The sequence below is a fragment of the Polypterus senegalus genome, chromosome 10, assembly GCF_016835505.1.
Source record: "Polypterus senegalus isolate Bchr_013 chromosome 10, ASM1683550v1, whole genome shotgun sequence".
Classification (NCBI taxonomy): domain Eukaryota; kingdom Metazoa; phylum Chordata; class Cladistia; order Polypteriformes; family Polypteridae; genus Polypterus; species Polypterus senegalus.
The window spans coordinates 27,505,002-27,524,982 of NC_053163.1; the positions used below are offsets into that span (position 1 = coordinate 27,505,002).

Genomic DNA, 19,981 nt, shown 5'->3' on the forward strand with positions numbered 1-19,981 from the left:
TGCACCAGCATTGCATTCATAAATGTCTCCATGATTATGTTAACTAATACATAAAACAAGTATTCAGTCTCCACAATATACCACAACCCAGAGTGTACCTTACACCCAAAAAGCACACCGTAGTGTGGTTACACATTTTGAACAGATTTTAAATGATCAACTATCTAACGCTTTTACTTGAAGTCATTTACAGTCCTTCATTGGACTTAATAGGTTGAGGAAATAAATGAATGGATCAAATGCTAATAATCTTCCTCCATTTCCTTTTTTTCTAAAATCTAGGGGGCTTTGCCTACTGTTCGCTTCGCTCGCCAACCCCCCTGCCTGCACTACGTGCTACCCTCTTTGTGGTTCTGCCGCTCGTGTATGAGGATGCGGATATACAATTTAAACAGATTTTAATTTTCATTTGAAGTGATACATTTGCATCAATGTGACGTATAACTGACCGTGATTGAATTTCGTTTCTTTCTTTCTATTAAATAAAATGACTTTTTCGAATGTTTGGCTCTGAGATTTGTTAATTGTCTTTACAAAAGCTATTCTAACAGGAAACTGTTAACATTTTAAAACAAATGACATATCAAGATCTCCTTTGTTGTCTAATGTAATCTGCATAAGATGTACTACATTACCTTTCTTGGATACATCCATGTTTCTACAGTAATTTTTGTGGAGGAAGATTGGATGGTGTTAACAGTTGAAGATATTCTTTGTGATATTGTAAGTTGTTGTTTTCATCTTCTGCACGATCACCACCTACTGTTTTAGCATAGTCTATTCATACTCATTTAACCAATTTGCTGTGTAACCTTTCATCGTTTTTGCCGTTAATTCATTTGACTTCCTCGTTTCTCAGTGCTAGGGTTGCCCATGTACATATTTTTTCTGTTGGCAACCCTTTGTGATAAACTTCTTCAATAAGACTTGGACTTAATACGTCTTCTTTAATTGGAAACTTAAAGTGAAGAAAACGTTGAGAGCGCAGGAAGACCATCTGACAAAATCATTCACAAAACTGAGAGATGAGAGGACCGTGGTCTTATTTGAAAATGGTTGATAGGAGGGCGTGACTTGAAAGAATCTCATGGCAGTATTATCATCTCACAGGGTTTGAAAAAGTCTTTTCCAAAAAGTCTTGTCTCCTAAAAAGTCTTGTTGCATCGAAAGATTTTTTTATATAATAGAGAGACATATTTAAATATAGTTGGCACTGTTCTGATTACCAGAAGCCATACCACATACACTTCGGAACAAGTCACCCACCTGAAGTTAAGCTTGTTCAGGCCTGGCCACTACTTGGATGGGAGACCAACCAGGAAAAGCTTGGGTTGTGTTGGTGAGGCCAGCAGGAGGCGCTTACCCTGTGGTCTGGGTGTGGATCCCAATGCCCCAGTGAAGTGACGGGGACACTGTGCTGTAAAAATGGCACCATCCTTTAGATGAGAGGTCCTGACTGTCTGTGGTCAATGAAGATCCCTGGGTATCAATCCTAAAGAATAGGGTGTATTCAGATGTCCAGGCTATATTGCCTACCACAGCCAGTTCATTCTGCACCCCTCATCATCCCCTGTCTCTAAGTGGTCCTCTCTCTCTCTTACACTCCACCGTCTAACAGCTAACGTGTAGTGAGTGCACAATGGCTGCCATCACGTCATTCTGGTGGATGCCGCACATTAGTGATGGCTAAGTGGCTCCCCACTTATTGAAGTGCTTTGAGTAGTGAGAAAAATGCCATATAATTGTAATTTATTATTATTACTTGAAGGAAATCTTTTGTAGAGCTGTCTCCCTATTTCTAGGAGTGTTTGCTAAAAGTGCTTTTCTCATCTCAGTATAGGACTTCTTAACAAAGCAGCAACAAGTAAACATTGCTTAAGAAGCAGCTGCCTTAATTCAACAATGTAAATAAGCCCCTTCCACTGATTTGATCCTACAATACAAATGTATTAGAGTCAGTCACATACATTCATAAAACAGGAACTCAAGCAGGTTAAATGACTTGTTGGATCACTGGAGGAGACTGACTCCATAATTCTAATTTGTAACGTCAAGTGTTCACAGTCTGGTGGACAGGTTGAAAGCAGGCATCATCAGCTAACCAGTGATATGAACATTAATGCATTTGTGTTTATGGATATTCAAGACAACAGAATGCTCCAGGAAGTGAGAAAATAAATGAAAGATGGTGACAAATTATGTATCTGTCAACATGCTGAAGTAGAGAAATGAGAGGCCTAATTAAGGAAGGAGTTCAACTAAAGGTGTTAGAGAATCATCTTTATTTAGGAAAGATTATTTATTATTATTTGTTTATTTTTTTATTTAAGAGCATCATATTTATTTATTTAAGAATCTGGCAGGCGTTGACTTTGACACCTTAGCCACATCAGGTCAGCTCTTACATGGTGACACCTTATATGTTGCCAGCGCCCATTACAATTATACCGCTTCTACACAATCACAAATTGTATATTTACCAAAATATACTGTGCTCAAGATGTTTTAATAAAAGCCTTTCACTTTTTTGCTCCTTGCAGAATATGTTTGCTCACAAGTTTGGTTAATGGAGCCAGCACAGGGCACAAGGCAGGAACAAATCCCGGGCAGGGTGTCAGCCCACCGCAGGACACAACTGTTTAATAAAAATAAGGGACTAGCATTTGTGATGGGCATGTTCAGAAATTGGTGTCAGGCATAATGGACAGTGCAGGCATAATGTAAATAGTTATTTCTAACTGTGACGAACAGCCAGGTCCCATGCGCGGCCGGGACGCCCCTGCTGCATATGTTCCGGGGGAGCCACCATGGACAGCTCAATACCTCCCCCGGGATGCTTGGTGGCAGCCTCCCTGGCCGTTGTTCATTTCCCAGTCTCCCACATGACTCCATGGGACATGGAGTCCTCCACAGCCTGGTTGGGAGATGGGGTGGCCGCTAGGGGGTGCTGCCGAGAGCCAACAACCCGGATGGACGAGTTATCAGCCCTACCCGGAGGTGCAATCAGGACCAGCTGGTCAAGCACCTGGAACACTTCCGGGTGGGCTATAAAACGGGCCAGCCTCCCTTTATTCGAGGCCAGAATCAGGAGGAAGAGGTTACCTGGGAGGAGTGGTGGTGCCAGGAAGGGTTGTTTGAGCTTTATATAAAGTGCTTTGGGACTGTGTTGGGCCTGTGGGACACGGGGAAGACGTGCGCCCATGGGCAAAGAAAAATAAAAAGCCTGTTTGTTTTACATGTGCCTCTGCGTAAGTCTGTGCCGGGTCGGGCGCTATATAGCGCCTTTTACATAAGATAACATTTTTAAACCCACTTAATTCAATTCATCTTCATGGGTGCTGGCACCAATCTTGTCAGCATTGGAGACGCCCTAGTCTCACAAGGCCAGACATAATTCTCAAACACATCTGGGGACAAACCACTTAAAAGCTTGTGGTAAACAACAGCAAAATCCACCTCTTAAAAGGCTGCGTTTCTTCATAATTCCCGCCCCCAATTTCCTCCTGCCAATACACATGGGGGTTGCAGTGTCCCATTTCTAATCATGTCTTAGAAAAATGAGAAAAATAATTTTGGGAAGACAGGGAGAGAGAAAAGAGACTTAACCCTTAAACCGCCGAAACCAGCTATAATTGATTCCCAATGCAATTTGCCAACATGCCACAGCAGAGCATATTCGACAACGTACATTCGTTGAACGCTGCAACCGGCTATAGTTGGTTCCCAGTGCAGTTTGCCAACACGCTGGAGCTGATCAGTCCGTGCCGTACATTCTTTGAGCAACCAGCTCATGACCACTGCTGCCCCCTGGCGAATCAGCATCACTGTCCCTGGGATTCAACCGCTGCACTAGACTAGCCTGCAAATATCAGTGTTGGCCTGACCAGTGTGCTTGCGTGTAGCCAATTCAAGCACAGTTGGCTCGGTGATTTACTGAATTTCATCAATGGCGTCAGTTGCACCTTGTACATACTGTATTTTTGCAGTAGTTTTTTTTTTTTTATAGTTTTTACAGTTCATTGGCAGTGTGTAAAATGATCAATGTTGCAGTAATTGTGATACTCTTTGCATGAAAAAAATATGCGTTCAATTAAAATTTCACTTTTTCTTGGTGAATTGTGATGTTTCCTTAAAAAGTGCAGCAAAAAAGTATTTGGCATCCAGGGGTGCATTAACATCCCCCAAGTATGTTGTGGTTTAAGGGTTAACAAAAGAGTTCTTCTTCTTTCAGCTGCTCCTGTTAGGGGTTGCCACATCGGATCATCGTTTTCCATCTAGCAAAAGTCTTTAACAAAAGACTTGACATTGAGAGAAAGTAGCAAGCTAAAATTACTGTTATCAGTTCAGGTAACTGAAGTTTCATAATTAATTGGGATATTGTAATGACTGTGGGAGAGACGGATGGACACTCACACACACACACACAGACCACTGCAGGTACTTGGCTCCATGCGTTTAAGAAGTGCTTCTGTCTGCTACGATAGTTATCTCTCACTTTGACTTATTGCATCACTAAATGTCATAAACACACCAAAGAGACGTTAGTTAAACATTGCGGTCTACAGAAGTACAAGGTGTTAAAATACTGCAGCTATAATCTGACTTGGCATGTTTGAATTTCCAGTTGAGCAATGATGTTACGTTCCTCTAGTCATTCGTTTAGAAAAGCAGTCAGAAGGTGGATGCTGTCCAGCATCGTCTGTGGTTGTGCTGGAATTGTGTCAGAGCCATTACTCTAGACATTTACTAATTTGGATGTTTTGAGTACTGTATTCTGCATCTCCTGTTGCTCTTTGATACCAAACCTCTTAACCAGCAGTCCTCTTCACCTGCTTTTGATGGGGTGGGACACACAAGTTACTTGAAATGCATATTTTGGAACTCATATTTTAACAAACGTAGCTGTGAACTCTATGTAACTTCCATCGACTCGTAACTGTGAACAATAGAGAGGACACACAACATATCATTTACTTTTACCACTACTCCATTGATGTCTTCAAAGCCAATATTGTTCTGTCAGCGAAGTAGCAGATAAACTTTTGAGCAAATACTGGGAGGTGCATGTAACACAGTGGTTCTTAACCTGTGGGGCGGGCCCCCCTAGGGGGCGTGAAGATGTTAATAAAAAGAAAACAAAGAATCAAAAATATGAAAAAAAAAATCTGTTGAAACCAAAACAAATTAACTTAAACTACATTCTGATACTAGAACAATAAATATAGAGTTAGACAAATGTCGATAAAAGTTAAGTAGGTATAATAAAATATTCATCTACATTTCAAAAAAATGTTAGGGGGGGGGCACGATTAAAACTGTTATGAAAACTTGGGTCGCAAATACTTAAAGGTTGAAAAACTCTGATGTAACAGAACAAAAAAATAAAATAAAGTAAAGCAAAAATCCAGTCCAATACAAGAGACAACAATCGTGGTGGAGAGAATAGGTAAGTCAAAACCGAAAATACACGCACGTAAAGAGCACAAAGATAATCTTTGAAAATTTCAGCAATTTGATATCTGCAGATCGGATAAGGATTAGCATCCATAGCTGTCCTGTCGATTACGCATTTGTCCCAACATCAGAGGCCACGCCCCTAGCAATGCTGGAGGCGGACCTAATGGCGGAAAAAACTCTGGCTGCCTTTGAGGGCCCAAAATGATACCAAATCATGACAAATGCATAAGTGGATTCTACAGAAAGTGTTTTCCCTTTCAAACGTTTAATAAACATTTATTTTCTTCTTTTTAGGAGACCTGTTGGCTGTTGACAATATTTTGTAATCAGATGCTTGTCCTCTGTTGGACCAAGTTAGCAAGAGCTCAATTTCTCTTTGCAGTTTAAAATCACCCTCCCTACACTGTACGCTGCCATCATAGGGTGCTGGCTTGGTTTAAACGTGTGACACTCAGTGAGCTGTCTAATTGTTCACATCCACTTTTACATAAAATTCACTCATTGCTGTCTCTTTGTATGTGTTATACGTCTGGCTGTGTGAGACTAGGGCGGCACCTACATACATACGCAGGACCCACTTACAGATCCCCTGGTGAATTTGTACGTAAGTTTGCTCACATAACAAAGAAATGAACAGTCTCTAATTTTTATGGTAGTTTCATTTTAATGGAGAGAGACAGAATATCAATCAAAAATGCAGAAAAAACACATTACATATAAATTAAAAACTGATTTGCATGTAATTGAGTGAAATAAATATTTGATCCCCTACAACCCAGCCAGAATTCTGGCTCCCACAGATTGGCTGTGTGCCCATGTGGCACACAGATTACAATCGATCAATCAATTACAGATACTCCTGATCTCAACTCATTATGTGTATAAAGCACAACTGTCCACAGAATCAATTTCTTCCATTCCAACCTCTTCACCACCATGGGTAAGAGCAAAGAACTGTCAAAGGACATCAGGGACAAGATTATAGAACTGCACAAGTCTGGAATGGGCTACAAGACCATAAGCAAGAAACTCGGTGAAAAGGTGACAACTATTGGATCGATAATTCGTCGAAGAAATATAAAATGATCATCAATTGCCTCTCACTCTGGAGCTCCATGCAAGATATTGCCTCATGGAGTGAGGATGACCATGAAAGAGGTGAAGGATCAGCCCAAAACTACAACGGAGGAGCTTGTTAATGATCTGAAGGCAGTTGGGACCACCAAAGTCCCCAAGAACACCATGGATTGAAATCTTGCTGTGCCCGCAAAGTCCCCCAGCTCAAGAAGGCACACATACAAGCCCATCTTAAGTTTGCCAGTGAACATTTGGGCCTGTACAGAAAATCAGGGACTGAAAGTTGATTCAATCCAGGGTTCATTCCAGCCAATTGTTTTCCAAAACCATCACGAAGCATATGGAAGAAAAGGGCTTGAAAAAATTGAATGAATGGGTAATAACAATAAAATAAATGTCACTACAGTGACAAAGAACACAGCAGAAAGAAAAACCAGCAGGCATACCGTGCAGTGTTGTGTCAATAACACACAATTAATGGCAGCCACATTGAATTAGCATCGACTTCTACACACTCCCATGTGCTTTGTCACAACACAACCTTCTACTTACATAACACCTTCCGTTACATGCAGACCACCTCCTGCACATTTCCAACACCTCCTACACAACAGCGACACCTTCATTATAATCACGCCACTTTTCAGACAATCACACCACCCCTGCAAAATAACAAGATCACTTGAAGAATCGCAGTGTTTGCAGTAGAGCAACAAAGACTTCTCCAGCCTTGGAGACGTAACATCATCGAGGTGACAATGAAGTCTTCAGCTGAACATACCTGACAGGTGTTCAAGTGAAATTTAGGTGGCATTTTAAATCTCACCCTACCTCATCACATAGAAACCACTACCTCTGCACAAAATATTCAAAGTTCGGGGTGGAGTTGGTTGGGAAAAGCACTCCAGTATATCCTCCAAGTCACAGCTTTAAATTCACAATCGTAAGGATGAATCTTTACAGAAAGAAAGGTCAGTATGTTGGTGCAGAAAATGCCTACAGTCCACTCCTATGTGCACCTAGCATGGTCTCCCCACTCACATAATCAGCTACCGTATATTATCCATCCATCCATCTAATCTCAAAGAAAAGGGGGTGGAGAGTCTCTCTGCAGAAGTGGGTGCAAGGCAGGAACCAATAAAGGATGGGGAAGCAATTCATGGTAGTGCCCAATCATGCGCTCCTTCATATTTACTAATTTCGGACCAGTTTGGAGAAACAAATCAAGCTAACTTCAGACTTTTGGACGGTAACCACACAAACAAGGGGAACACATGAAAATTCCCCAAAAACTGTGCTTTGGTCAACATTTTAATTGGGTTTCCTGGAACTGTGAGGCAGCAAGACTAACCACTATGCCATATTGCCCCCACCCCAGGTAAATAGGCCACCAGTGTGCAGTCATTCCCTAACTAGGGGGGCGGTGTAGTCAGTCAGTCATCCCCGTAATACAACATCTAGCCAACTATTATAACTTAAATTATGCAATTTCAAGGAGTATGTGAAATACATGATAATTAGGAGGTGTCACACACGTGCAATTGGGAGTCAGCTAAAGGGCCTGAATGATAGTAGTACCACGCCAGACCAGGGGGTGGCAAGCTGCACTGACTTTCTCTCCCAATCCTCTGCAGACCATCCACGGGAAATCCTGCTAGGTTCTGCTGCTATTGATGATGTCACTTCCGGCACCGGTGCCTTTGATGATGTCATTTCCAGTCCCAAAGATGTCACTTCCGGTCCCGATGACATCACTTCCTGTCCCGGCCTTTAAAGCTGCCATATTCTCAGACTCAAATCAGTCCTGGTTTGGACTCAAAATTGTGAAGAACCCAAACAAAATGACCCATTTGCAGCCAGGGCATAATACACGGGTGGCTGCCCCAAACCTTTTTAATGTCTTGTGACTGTTTTTGTGACACTGCCCAGTGTCGGCAAAGCACTGGAATCTTCATCTGGTAGTATGGAATCTACTATATAATAAAACACTCCTGTCTGTGTATGTGTGCATGTGTCCCATCCCATTGAGCTATCTGATTGGTCAATTTGGTTTTCAACTTCACTTTGGTTGCTCAGTCAAATGTGATCGACAGAGAAAGCGCCAGGTAAGAGAGGTTGAAAGACATGAGGATATCGAGGAAAGGTGTAGGAGGAACGCTGAGAGACGCCTTCAAACACATGAAGTATTCACAAAAACACAAATGATGTTTTCACAGTGGGTGATGAGAGCCCATCTACCATTGGTGTTAATCAAAAATCAGACAGCAGGTGAGCAAGGCAGCTCAAAATGAATGAGTCTAAGAAGCAGGCTTTACGAGAACGTGAGAGAGAAAGAGCCGGACAAGACAGGTTTAGGCACACAAGGATACCAACAAAAGGAGTAAAGGGGATGTTAAAAGTACATGTATGGCATGAAATACCAAATATCTTTATGTTTATTCAATTACCTAACTTCAACAGGGAAAGTGAGGACTGTAGTGTGCAATAAAGCAACATCTTGTGTAGGAATATCACATCATCCACTGATTTGCTCTCTTAAAACAAAGGCCACAACCAGCTTGTAATGTGCAGCCATCTAGCAGATGGTCCCCTTTTTGTGACACATGCACACTGAGCTGTTGTATGCAAAAGACCACTGCAGTTCCACTGTAATCTTTTGCTCCTGCTAAATGCACAGTCCCTTAAAATGTATGCTTTATTCCTTCAACCCCTTGCACTCCTGCAAACCACTGGTAATTGAAGTCCTCTCATTTTCTTTGTCACAGGTTCACTGCAATAACAGCCATATTCTCAAACAGACAGAACGTCTTCAAATGAACTTTACAACAGTCACCCAAATAGCTGCTTTATGAGAATATCTGCTTTATCTAATTGTAGCTACTTAATATTTAACTTTTTGGCAAACATCCTCTTCTCAAATGGAGAGTGAGATGTTATGTATACACCAAAGAGCCTCTATGTCCAGTCACTATTCAAGCAGTGGATGCAGAGGTGGTCCAGACCTACAAATACTTAGAGATCCACCTTAATGACATGTTGGACTGGTCTCAGAACATGGAGGAACTTTAGAAGAAAGGGCAGAGGGGGCTTTTTTTTCCTTAGGAGACTTCATTCCTTTAATGTGGGTAGTGACATCCTTCACATCTTCTAAAACTCTGTGATGGCCTGTGTGATTCCTATGCTGTGGTGTGCTAATAATATCAGTTCAAGAGAGGCCCACCAAATCAACAAGCTAATTAAAAAGATACGCTCAGATATGGGATGCCCTGTGGAACCCCTGGAGGTTATAGCAAAGGGGAGAATTAAAATAAAACTGAGTTCCATTATGAACAATGCTGCACCTCTGCTCTCTGACACACCAACACTGTGGACTTACAGCAAACAAATCATTCAACAAAAGAGTGTCAAGAAACTATAGGGAGGGGGATCCTTTCTACCAACAGCCATACATCTGCAATATGCCTCACTGGGACTGGGATTGCCAAGACAGAACTCTTCTGTTTAATTTTCTTGCTTTATAGTCATCTTGTGTGTGTTCAGACCAAAGTATGTGTGTATATTTATTTATATTTTTACCAATCGATTTACTTATCTACCTATTTATGTATTTAAACAGCTTCTGTGTTTAGCCAAATTTTCCCTTGGGGACAACTACCATAATCATCATCATCTTCATTATCATGTTACTTGTCTGTCTGCTGTCCTCCTCGATCGGATAAGAGTGTTCTCGTCACCTGCCCTAACCTAATACTTGCGCTGCTGTTTGGCTGTTATAAAGTGAATTAATTTGAATCAGGAGACGGCAAAACGTTTAACATGGCAGACACTCAGGTGCACAGACAGGTAACCTAGTATAGCTTTTTATGCGTTTCTGACAAACGCATTATTAATATGTGTTATTAATTTTTATTTTTAATTAAGTTTGCTTTGCATGGTAAAAACTGGTGCAGCAGCTCCCTAGTGTTCATATTATACAAAACACGACTATAAATAAGCATCGCTATAACGAAATGAGGGAACATACATGCCATTCTATTCAGGGCACATATTTGTACATGTGACTTATATGATCAGAATACCCTAAAGCTATATACTGTGTTTCCCCGAAAATAACACCTATTCTGAAAGTAAGCCCTAGTGTGATTATCAGGGTGCTCTGTAATATAAGCCCTACCCCAAAAATAAGCCCTAGTCAAGATCATCAGCTGAAAAGTAAGGCGCCTAAGGCCAGGTTTACACTTCACACGATGTGACGCATGTGCCCGAAACCAATATCTCTGAAAAGGATGTTTAATGATTAAATCCACCAAATCGGGGATGCGCCCTTTCCAGCAGCATTGACACAAGACAGAAACAAAATCTCTGGACGGGGCATCGGCTCATCACAAGGTGAACACAAGCACACACATACACTGGCATCATTGCAGCTTCATCAAATCCCCAAACCTTCATGTCTTTGGATGAAAAACTGAGCCCACTATGGAAACCCACCAGGAAAACATGCAAACTCCAGGTAGGGATCACAAGGGACGTGACTCTCTGCGAGACAGCAGTGCTACCACTCTGCCACCGTGCCATCCCCATATGTGTAACTATTAACAGTATTCATTATTTAAACAAAGTTAACGATTTATCTGTAAAATGTAAGATGCACATTTTTAATGCATTTATTCATGAAAGTGATATCAAGTATAAATCGAAGAATTCTAAATTTGCAGAGAGCTGGAATATTATAAATTTAATGTGTTCTGTGTGGCGATGCTGCTTGCTGCTGCTGTCAAGTCAGGAATCCCCAGAAGCGCGTAGTGATTTAACATCTGGGTCGGTTTTAAGATGATTCTTACGATGGTCTGCATTAATAATAAAGTAAACTACGAGGTTAAAGTTGACATTTCGAGGCTAAAGCCGAAATTTCCACTTTAATCACAAAATAGACATTTTCATTATGTCCTTATTTTTTTTCTCTGTGACTCAAATACACCACCGAACATTCTAAGGGTATTGTGAAGGAGTAAAAAAAAGACGGCACAGAAGATGATATGTGAGACTTTTAAAATATATCGTGTCATTGCTTTAGGGACAATGCAACACTTAGATATAAAAGCAACATGAATACATTTTTATGTCGGAATTTTGCTTCACCACATCGAACCATTCATCAAACATCGAAGCACGCACCTCAATCCTGGAGGATCCTAAAAGCGGCTGGAGTAGCAAGAAATTCAGGCTGGAATTGAGTTATGACGATATTCCAAAAGAAGATGACATGACTGTATTTGGATAAATGTACATTGTTGTACATGAATAAATATAAGGTATCCTCTGAAAATAAGCCCTAGTGCATTTTTGGAGCAAAAATTAATATAAGACCCGGTCTTATTTTTGGGGGAAACATGGCATATATATATATATTTTTTTTTTATTTTAAATAGATCAGAGGCATTTTAAATGAATTGTTCGGGATGACACAGTGAGATAGAAGTGGGGTTGAAACAGATTCTTATGGTTTAAAGTCCTGTTCCCTTGCCACTACACCACATTACACATTCAGCCAGTCATCCTTTTACCAAAGCCATTTCATGAAGGGCTAGGTTTGGTGAGAGCCAGAGTGCTGTTTTTCACTTGAAATTATTTTTTTAGCGCAGCAGAATGTTAATTTATTCTAAAGTTGCCAGAAAGAACTGATTTTAAATTAGTGTTCAATCTATGTTGATTTGTTATTATGGGACTTTATTCTATGTGAAAAAGTATTTGTCGTTTCCCAGTTCCGCATTTTAATGTAAGCAAAACTCTGTTTTGCGAAGATCTCTATATTTTCATTATTAAACAGTAATTAGAACTGTCCTCTTGCTATTTCGTCAAGACATTAGTAAAAAAAAGAACATAATAATAATAATAATAAGCAGATGTTGATCATCTCTACATAACTCACGTCATTGGAGGAGGAAGGCTTATTCATTTAAATTTAACATTTAGTACAACTATTAGAGAGCTGGATTTCCAGCTCAAGGCACCCAAGATGCACTGCTGAAACTGCATTATGAGCTTAATTCAAAATCAAATGCTTTACAGAAATCCCAAGAGGAACAGGGCATGGAATTCCTATCCAAAGACAATGCAGAATCTCTGAATTCTGCCAATGAACCAGAAAGAAAAGTGAAAATCAAAGACCTGGAACAGAATAAAGAACTGAAAAGAATAGGCCATGCATAGATAGTGTGAAAGAAATAACCGGACACACAACAAACATTTCGGCCCCAAAGGCTTAGATTTATGTACAACTAGCAGTTAAATAATTATGTATCTTCACGTGACTTATAGAGCTTCTTTATATACAACATTTTTGGTTTGTCCTCCTGGAGCCAAAATATATCAGTTTTCTCTATGACTAATTCATGAACATGCTACATAAAAAATAGAAACGGGAAAAAGGGCAATACTGCCGGGAACAACACTAAATGAGATAAAGTAAAAAAGGGCAACACCGCAGGGAACAACAGTAAAAAACAACAGTAAATGAGATAAAGTAAAAGTCTACCAAACACTAGTACAAAAGTACAAAAACGAAGTAGAAAGTAACAGTAAACCGCAACACCACCGGGAACACCAGCACACCGCATCTAGTAAACACTAAGAAACACTAAGTAGAAACACTAAAGGAAAAAATACAATTTAGTAAGTACTGCATCTAGTAAACAGTAAATCAGTAAAGGAGAGAGGACTAAACACTAAGGAAAAAGAATGGCAAGACTGCGTCAGGTGCGGAGCTCAGCTCAGAGCGAAATGAAGAGAATGAAATGAGGTGAATGGAAGGAGAGATGATGACGTGACTCCCCCACCCGCCTTAACTCTCCATCCCTCCACAAACACACAAACACAGTCTCTCGGATCCCAACTCTCCTTTATATAAATCAGTAAAGGAGAGAGGACTAAACACTGAGGAAAAAGAATGGCAAGACCACGTCAGCTGCGGAGCTCAGCTCAGAGCGAAATGAAATGAATGAAATGAGGTGAATGGGAGTGGAGATAATTACGTGACTCCCCCACCCGCCTTAACTCTCAATCCCTCCACAAACACACAAACACAGTCTCTTGGATCCCAACTCTCCTTTACATAAATCAATAAATAAGAGAGGACTAAACACTGAGGAAAAAGAATGGCAAGACCACGTCAGCTGCGGAGCTCAGCTCAGAGCGAAATGAAATGAATGAAATGAGGTGAATGGGAGGGGAGATGATGACGTGACACCCCCACCCAACTTAACTCTCCATCCCTCCACAAACACAGTCTCTCGGATCCCAACTCTCCTTTATATGTATAGATGTGTACAGGTTAGAGTCCAAAATAGAATTGTTTAAGTATGGAGGATGAGGGGATTTTATAGGTTATTCACAGGAAGTGATGTCCTCTGGGCCGGGACAGGAAGTGATTTCTCATAGTTGGTCTGCGGAGAGAAAAGAGAGAGGCTTAGTGCACCCCACCAAGCCTTGGCCAGGCCTGGCATGGAATTGGCGTTTCCTGGTCCCTTTGGTTGACTCCCAAGTGCTTGTGTGTGACATTAGATATAGATGGCCATAAAATCAACATTATGTGACTCAAAGGTACAAGTCCAAAACCAGAAACTGAGGGATTTGTCGTAGTGGCAGAAGATTAAAACCTGCTTACTTGGTGCTACTGTCATCATATCATCAAAAGTAAAACTATTAGAACATTTGTAGAATATGTGTTCAGTATAAGGAAGCAGTAGAACTCCTGACCAATGGTTACCCTAAATTGGCCAAAGCCAAATACTGGCACCAACTTAACAAATTAGGCAGCTATATGTGTGTCAACTCTACCAACTTCCTAGGAGAGAAATGGAATGACCTCCATCCAAATGCAGGCTTTGATAATGAAGGTGTTTTACTATAATTCTAACCCTGAGCTAAGGTAGTTATTTAATTTTTTTTAAATTTTATTGAAGTTATTAAAATCAAATAACATTCCATACAAGTTTTACAAAACTAGGTTCGTAACAAATCAAAGTGTTTTCCCTTAATTGTAACTCTGAGCTAAGGTAGTTATTTCAGATGAGGAGGACAACAGTTTTGAGGTATGGTAGTCATTGAGCATGGCACCAGAAACTGTTGATTATCACTTGCAAGTAAGAATTCTCCCTGCATTCTGTACATATAATAATATAATAACTAGGCACTATGCAGATGGCAGACTTTCACAGAAGATCCCTGTTCTCTCTTTCTTTTTTTTCATGGTGACTAGTTTTGATTTAAAATTATTAATGCTAAGGTTAGATGAGATCTGGCATCTGGTTTGTCACAAGGAGTGTAAAAATGGATTTTTAAATTGCTGATATGCTGCTTGTAGCTTGCTGCGCTTGTCAAGGGTATTCAGATGGTTCAAAATGCAGCTACAAGAAAGGCATTCCAGCAGTTGGTACGAGTCGTTTACAAAGGAAAGAAAAAGAAAGAGACGCCACCGTCAAAATGTCTTTATTTCAAAAGTGAAATTCAAAGCAAATACAAAAAATAAATCATAAAGCTGATAATACACACACACAAAAAAAGAAAAACATTCTTATCTACAGTATGATGTTCCATTTAAGGCTTAAGAGTCTAAATTACACTTCTTAAAGCCTCCATATGTTATCACATACACTAAGACCTACGTTTGACATCTATAAGTACGCAAGATCAGAAAACTGTATGCTCTTAATGCCTTTCTGTCTAACGGTTCATGTTTCTTTTGAACTGTTGTCACAGTCGTGTGATTAGGGGGCAACCAAAGGACCCGATGCGTCGTGTGAACCCGCAAGACGGAGGAGAAAGCCATTGTACTAACTCATCTCTCTGTTCTCTCACAGGAAGTACGAGCCACAAAAGAGTCCGAAACCATAACAACACTGCCAGTTGCTCGCTCGGACAGACGGACGCACCACTTCCGCATTCCTTAGTCATGTCTCGTCCCTTCCTAATGACATCCCAACCTTCCCAGAGTTCCCTACTGCTCCCAACATCCTTTGCACCATCCCCTCGTCCATAAATACTCCTTCTTTTCCACCTAAAGACTGTCTTGTATCTATGTTTATACAGTTGCCTGTAACAAACTTGGCAGACCACATCTTGACCTACAGTATACGGGGACGGTTCTCCACCCCTTTAACTTTGTTATCGTGTGCTTCTTTTATACTATCTAACTTGAACCTGAGAGCATTCTGTTGTACAGAAATATATGAGGACGTTAAGGCCATTCCATTAATGTTTTAGCTTAAAGGGGAAAGGGAATTGCCCATTACCTACAGGAAACCTCCATTCTATTCGAAATAATCAAAAACTAGGGTACATTTACCATTAGCATTAACTTAAAAAATGTAGGTCCTACACTGTCATCACAAATCCAAATGCTCCAAAATGGCTTTTGGACATGATACAAATTTAAGATATATCACAAGGGAAGAGCAAAGAGGATCCAAGCATGTCTGCAACATCTGATAATGTAAGAGCCTCGGAACGTAGAGTGTGGCATATTAAATATTCACTTGGTCAACTGCTAGTCTCTAGGAGCTCAGTGACATTTTACAGGAGGAGCACCTCTTCCAATCATAGAAAGGTTAAAATTAGCCGGATTCACTCAGACATACACTCTGCGGTGAGTTATATACCGCCTTCTATTGACCATACTGTGCATTGCAGTAGAATGTGATCTGAGACATAGCCTATAAGCAATGCAGTTGATGCGTCACAGACAGCTTTCATTTTAATGGTCAGTCAGTCATTTTCCAACACAGGGTCATGGGGGTCTGCTGGAGCCAATCCCTAGGAACAAATCTCGGGCAGGTCGCCAGCCCACACACACACCCACACACCAAGCACACACTAAGGACAATTTAGGATCACCAATGCTCCTAACCTGCATGACTTTGGACTGTAGGAGGAAACCGGAGCACCTGGAGGAAACCCACACATACACGGAGAGAACATACAAAGTCCACGCAGGAAGTGAACCCAGGTCTCCTTACTGCGAGGCAGCAGCGCTACCACTGCGCCACCGCACTGCCCCATTTCAATGGTATATAAACATAATTAATATTTCCCATTACACCAGTCTGTGAAACAGTCAAAGTGAAGTGACTGATCGCAATGACACATGTAAGACAGGGGGAGAGAGGAGGGAACCACAAACAATCTTAAAGAGTGTGAAAGAACCACAGCACTAGTTTGAAATGTCAAAATGAAAAGAATTGATGAGGCACAAGGATGTGATAGTTTTCGGCAGTGAGTCAGTATGGTGAGGGTATAGTTAGTGCTGTGGCAGTATTCTATGCTAAAAAGAGTTTCACTGATCATGTACAACTAGTCAGAGCTTTCATCATGCGTCCACCATTATGGCATACACTAACCTCACAGTAGATCTGTAACAGAGGTGCAAAGGAGATTCTTCATTAAGTTTAATGTGCCCTACTGAGGACAAACTCCTTCTCTTATCACTATTTAAATGTGGTTTAATAAATTTCAATCGACTGGTAGTGCGAGGATTGTATTTGTTGGACCATCAAGAATCATAAGAGCACTAGAGAACATCAAGAGGGTGACACAAGCTGAACTGTTCACCAAATTCTTCATTAGCGTTTACCCTATGACCCATATAGAATACAAATAGTGCTTACGCTTTTAGGAATAATTCAGTTACTCGACTCAATTTTTTTTTACTCAATTTATTTAAATGTTAAATGAAAACTGGGATATACTGAATTCATTTAGAAGATTATACTGTTAAAGTTGGAACATTTGAAAAACATTATTTAAAAAAAAAAAATTATTGTTTAAGATAATTCAATTAAATGCCATTAGTTAATTTTTTTTTTTTTTTACTAGTTTTCCTTATCATGTAACTAAGATAAATGACCATTTTTATTATCCTCTCAATAACCACCATATCTTTGTGCTGCACCAGTTTTAAAGAAAAAAAAAATATTTCTCTCAGTTTTATTAAACTTTACATTAAGCAGTGACACTGGCAGTAATATAACTTAGAAATGTTTACCCCCTAAGATAATTATTGTTTTATTAATTAACTCAACTAACTATGCTACCCATAGTATGCTTGTACGCTGATTTATGTCCTTCTGCCAGTTACTCTCGGTTGGATTTATTCATCATTAATGTTTCCATTGCATCATCTATTGGACTGGTTTTCTTATTTGGATCCATAAATTAAAAAGTTCCCTGGTGTAGGGGTTGATTTTGGATGAAGGAGACTCCATGAATGTTCTCTCTTCCTCCTGTGTCACAGTAACTACCATGTCACTGCTTCTAATAGACATCTTCTTTTATCCCGTGTCAATGCCTTTATAATCCTTGTGTCATTCTTGGAGGCTCAGCAACTGATCTGTAGTGTATGTCTATTATCTTTTGCGTCTCACCATGATTTGATCTGTTGTGATGGTCTGGATCAAATAGGTCAGAGTGCATTCCTAGAAATAAATAAAACATTAGTCTTCCTTTAGCCTCGTCAACAAACTGTCACTGTAGGCCTTGTGGTAGCCCACATCCCCAAACTGCTATATGAGATTTCATTCTTTGTGTAGCTTCTCTTGATCTCCATCTACATCTAGATATATCTGCACACTCAAACGCTACAATTGAAGACTTGACTCCTCATTTAGCCTCATCCCTTAGCTGTGTGTGTCGCTATATAAGACATGGATTTTCCTGTTGTTACTATACGAGATATCAGTCATTCTGTAGATCATCTTACCTGTGACTATAAGTGACATTAGTCTTCCTGTGGTTTTCTCATTCACTTATCTCTAGACGAGATATTAATCTTCATGTAACCATAGCTGCTTTCAGAGATATCGGTCTTCCTGTATCACATCCACAAGTTGTCACTCCAAGACACAACAGTCTCTCAGTAGCCACATTTCTGAAGCATCAATACACAATACAATACAATACAATTTATTTTTGTGTAGCCCATAATCACACAAGGTGTGCTGTAATGGGCTTTAATGACTAACATTTCTATTATTTGCATTCATCAATAAAAATTTTCACGTGTACAGAATTGCAATTTTTTTAATTACATTTTTATTGAGTTACAATGTATACTGTACTGGGTATCACATTTGAATACAATACATTACAATACAATTTATTTTTGTATAGCTCAAAACCACACAAGGTGTGTCGCAGTGGGCTTTTACAGGTCTGGCCTTTTGACAGCCCCCCAGCATTGACTCTCTAAGAAGACAAGGGAAAAACTCCCAAAAAAACCACTGTGTGGAAAAAAATGGAAGAAACCTTGGGAAAGGCCGTTCAAAGAGAGACCCCTTTCCAGGTAGGTTGGGTGTGCAGTGGGTGTCAAAAAAAGTGGGTGAATACAATACAATACACAGAATACAACACAAGTAATCATCACTACAATATAAAAGTGCAATAAAAATATTACAAGTACAGAGCAGAATTCAACAGTAGATGATATTACATGATACCATTTGATTCATCACTATAGGACACACCAGTCTTCATGAAGCTGCAGTTGCTAAAGGAGGCTTCATGTTTTATGTTACTATTACACTAAGCAAAGACATCGGTCTTTTAGTCTCCACATCCCTAATCGGTCATTAGAGAAGAGTTCAGTGTTTCTGTAGCCTTATCACTAAGAAGTTCTAATATCGGACATCCATCATCCTATAGCCATGTCATTATAAGAGACATCAGTCTAGCTGTGGCCATGGCCCTAATCGTTCACTATGAAAATCAAGCAATCACTATAAGAAAGAACAGCCCTTGTAATAAGTATATAAGTTTAATATGTCACTGTGAAATGTACAAAAAAAATTTTATAAATCCACTCACATGTACAGCTATCAGAAGGCCAGATTTAGCTCACAGGGACTAAGTAAGCATTAGAAGACAAGAAAGGGACAACTGCGAAATGGGCATCGTACTATTTCTGTGTGTCTGAGTCAGCATGACATTGGATATTCTTTTCCTTGTTTGGAATTGCATGATTTACCTAAGTGGAGGCCTGCACATGAAGAAAGGGTATAAAACCTTGGAATATTGCCCGGCACACCTTTGGGAGATAACGTCATCTGATCCAGAATATGTTTCTAGCGCAGCGAAGAAAATGGCAGACTCTGCACATTGGGCCCCCACTACCCAAAAGGTCTTGTCATGGCTTCCTCGTCTGTTATGGCGTGTAAACCGTCATTAAAGAAAGCAAAGTTATTTCTCCTAAGTGATTTCTTACTGCCGTATCTCTAAGGGAGGGGTATCGCTTTTAATATTATATCTATATATTTTCAAGTTAATGTAACATGCCGCATTTACAAAAGAACTTATTCAAACAAGGGAGCTAACACCCCCTGCTGGATAGAGTCCTCTTTACCTTCACTGCTGAACTACTCTGGTAAGAAGCATCAGTCTTCATGTAGCCATGTCA

General features: G+C 40.1%; 1 protein-coding gene across 3 annotated transcripts in view; it reads right to left on the bottom strand.

Annotated features, from left to right (window-relative positions):
* LOC120536983 (protein phosphatase 1 regulatory subunit 29-like) overlaps nucleotides 1-19,981 on the bottom strand; it is a 573,722-nt gene that overhangs the window by 164,714 nt on the left and 389,027 nt on the right. Inside the window, exon 4 of one of the 3 annotated variants that reach the window (XR_005635244.1) lies at nucleotides 17,457-18,005. The exons of the other annotated variants lie outside the window; for them this stretch is intronic. The gene's annotated coding sequence lies outside the window, so the exon portion shown is untranslated. Of the gene's footprint in view, nucleotides 1-17,456; nucleotides 18,006-19,981 lie in introns of those variants that run through there. 3 annotated transcript variants of the gene reach the window in all.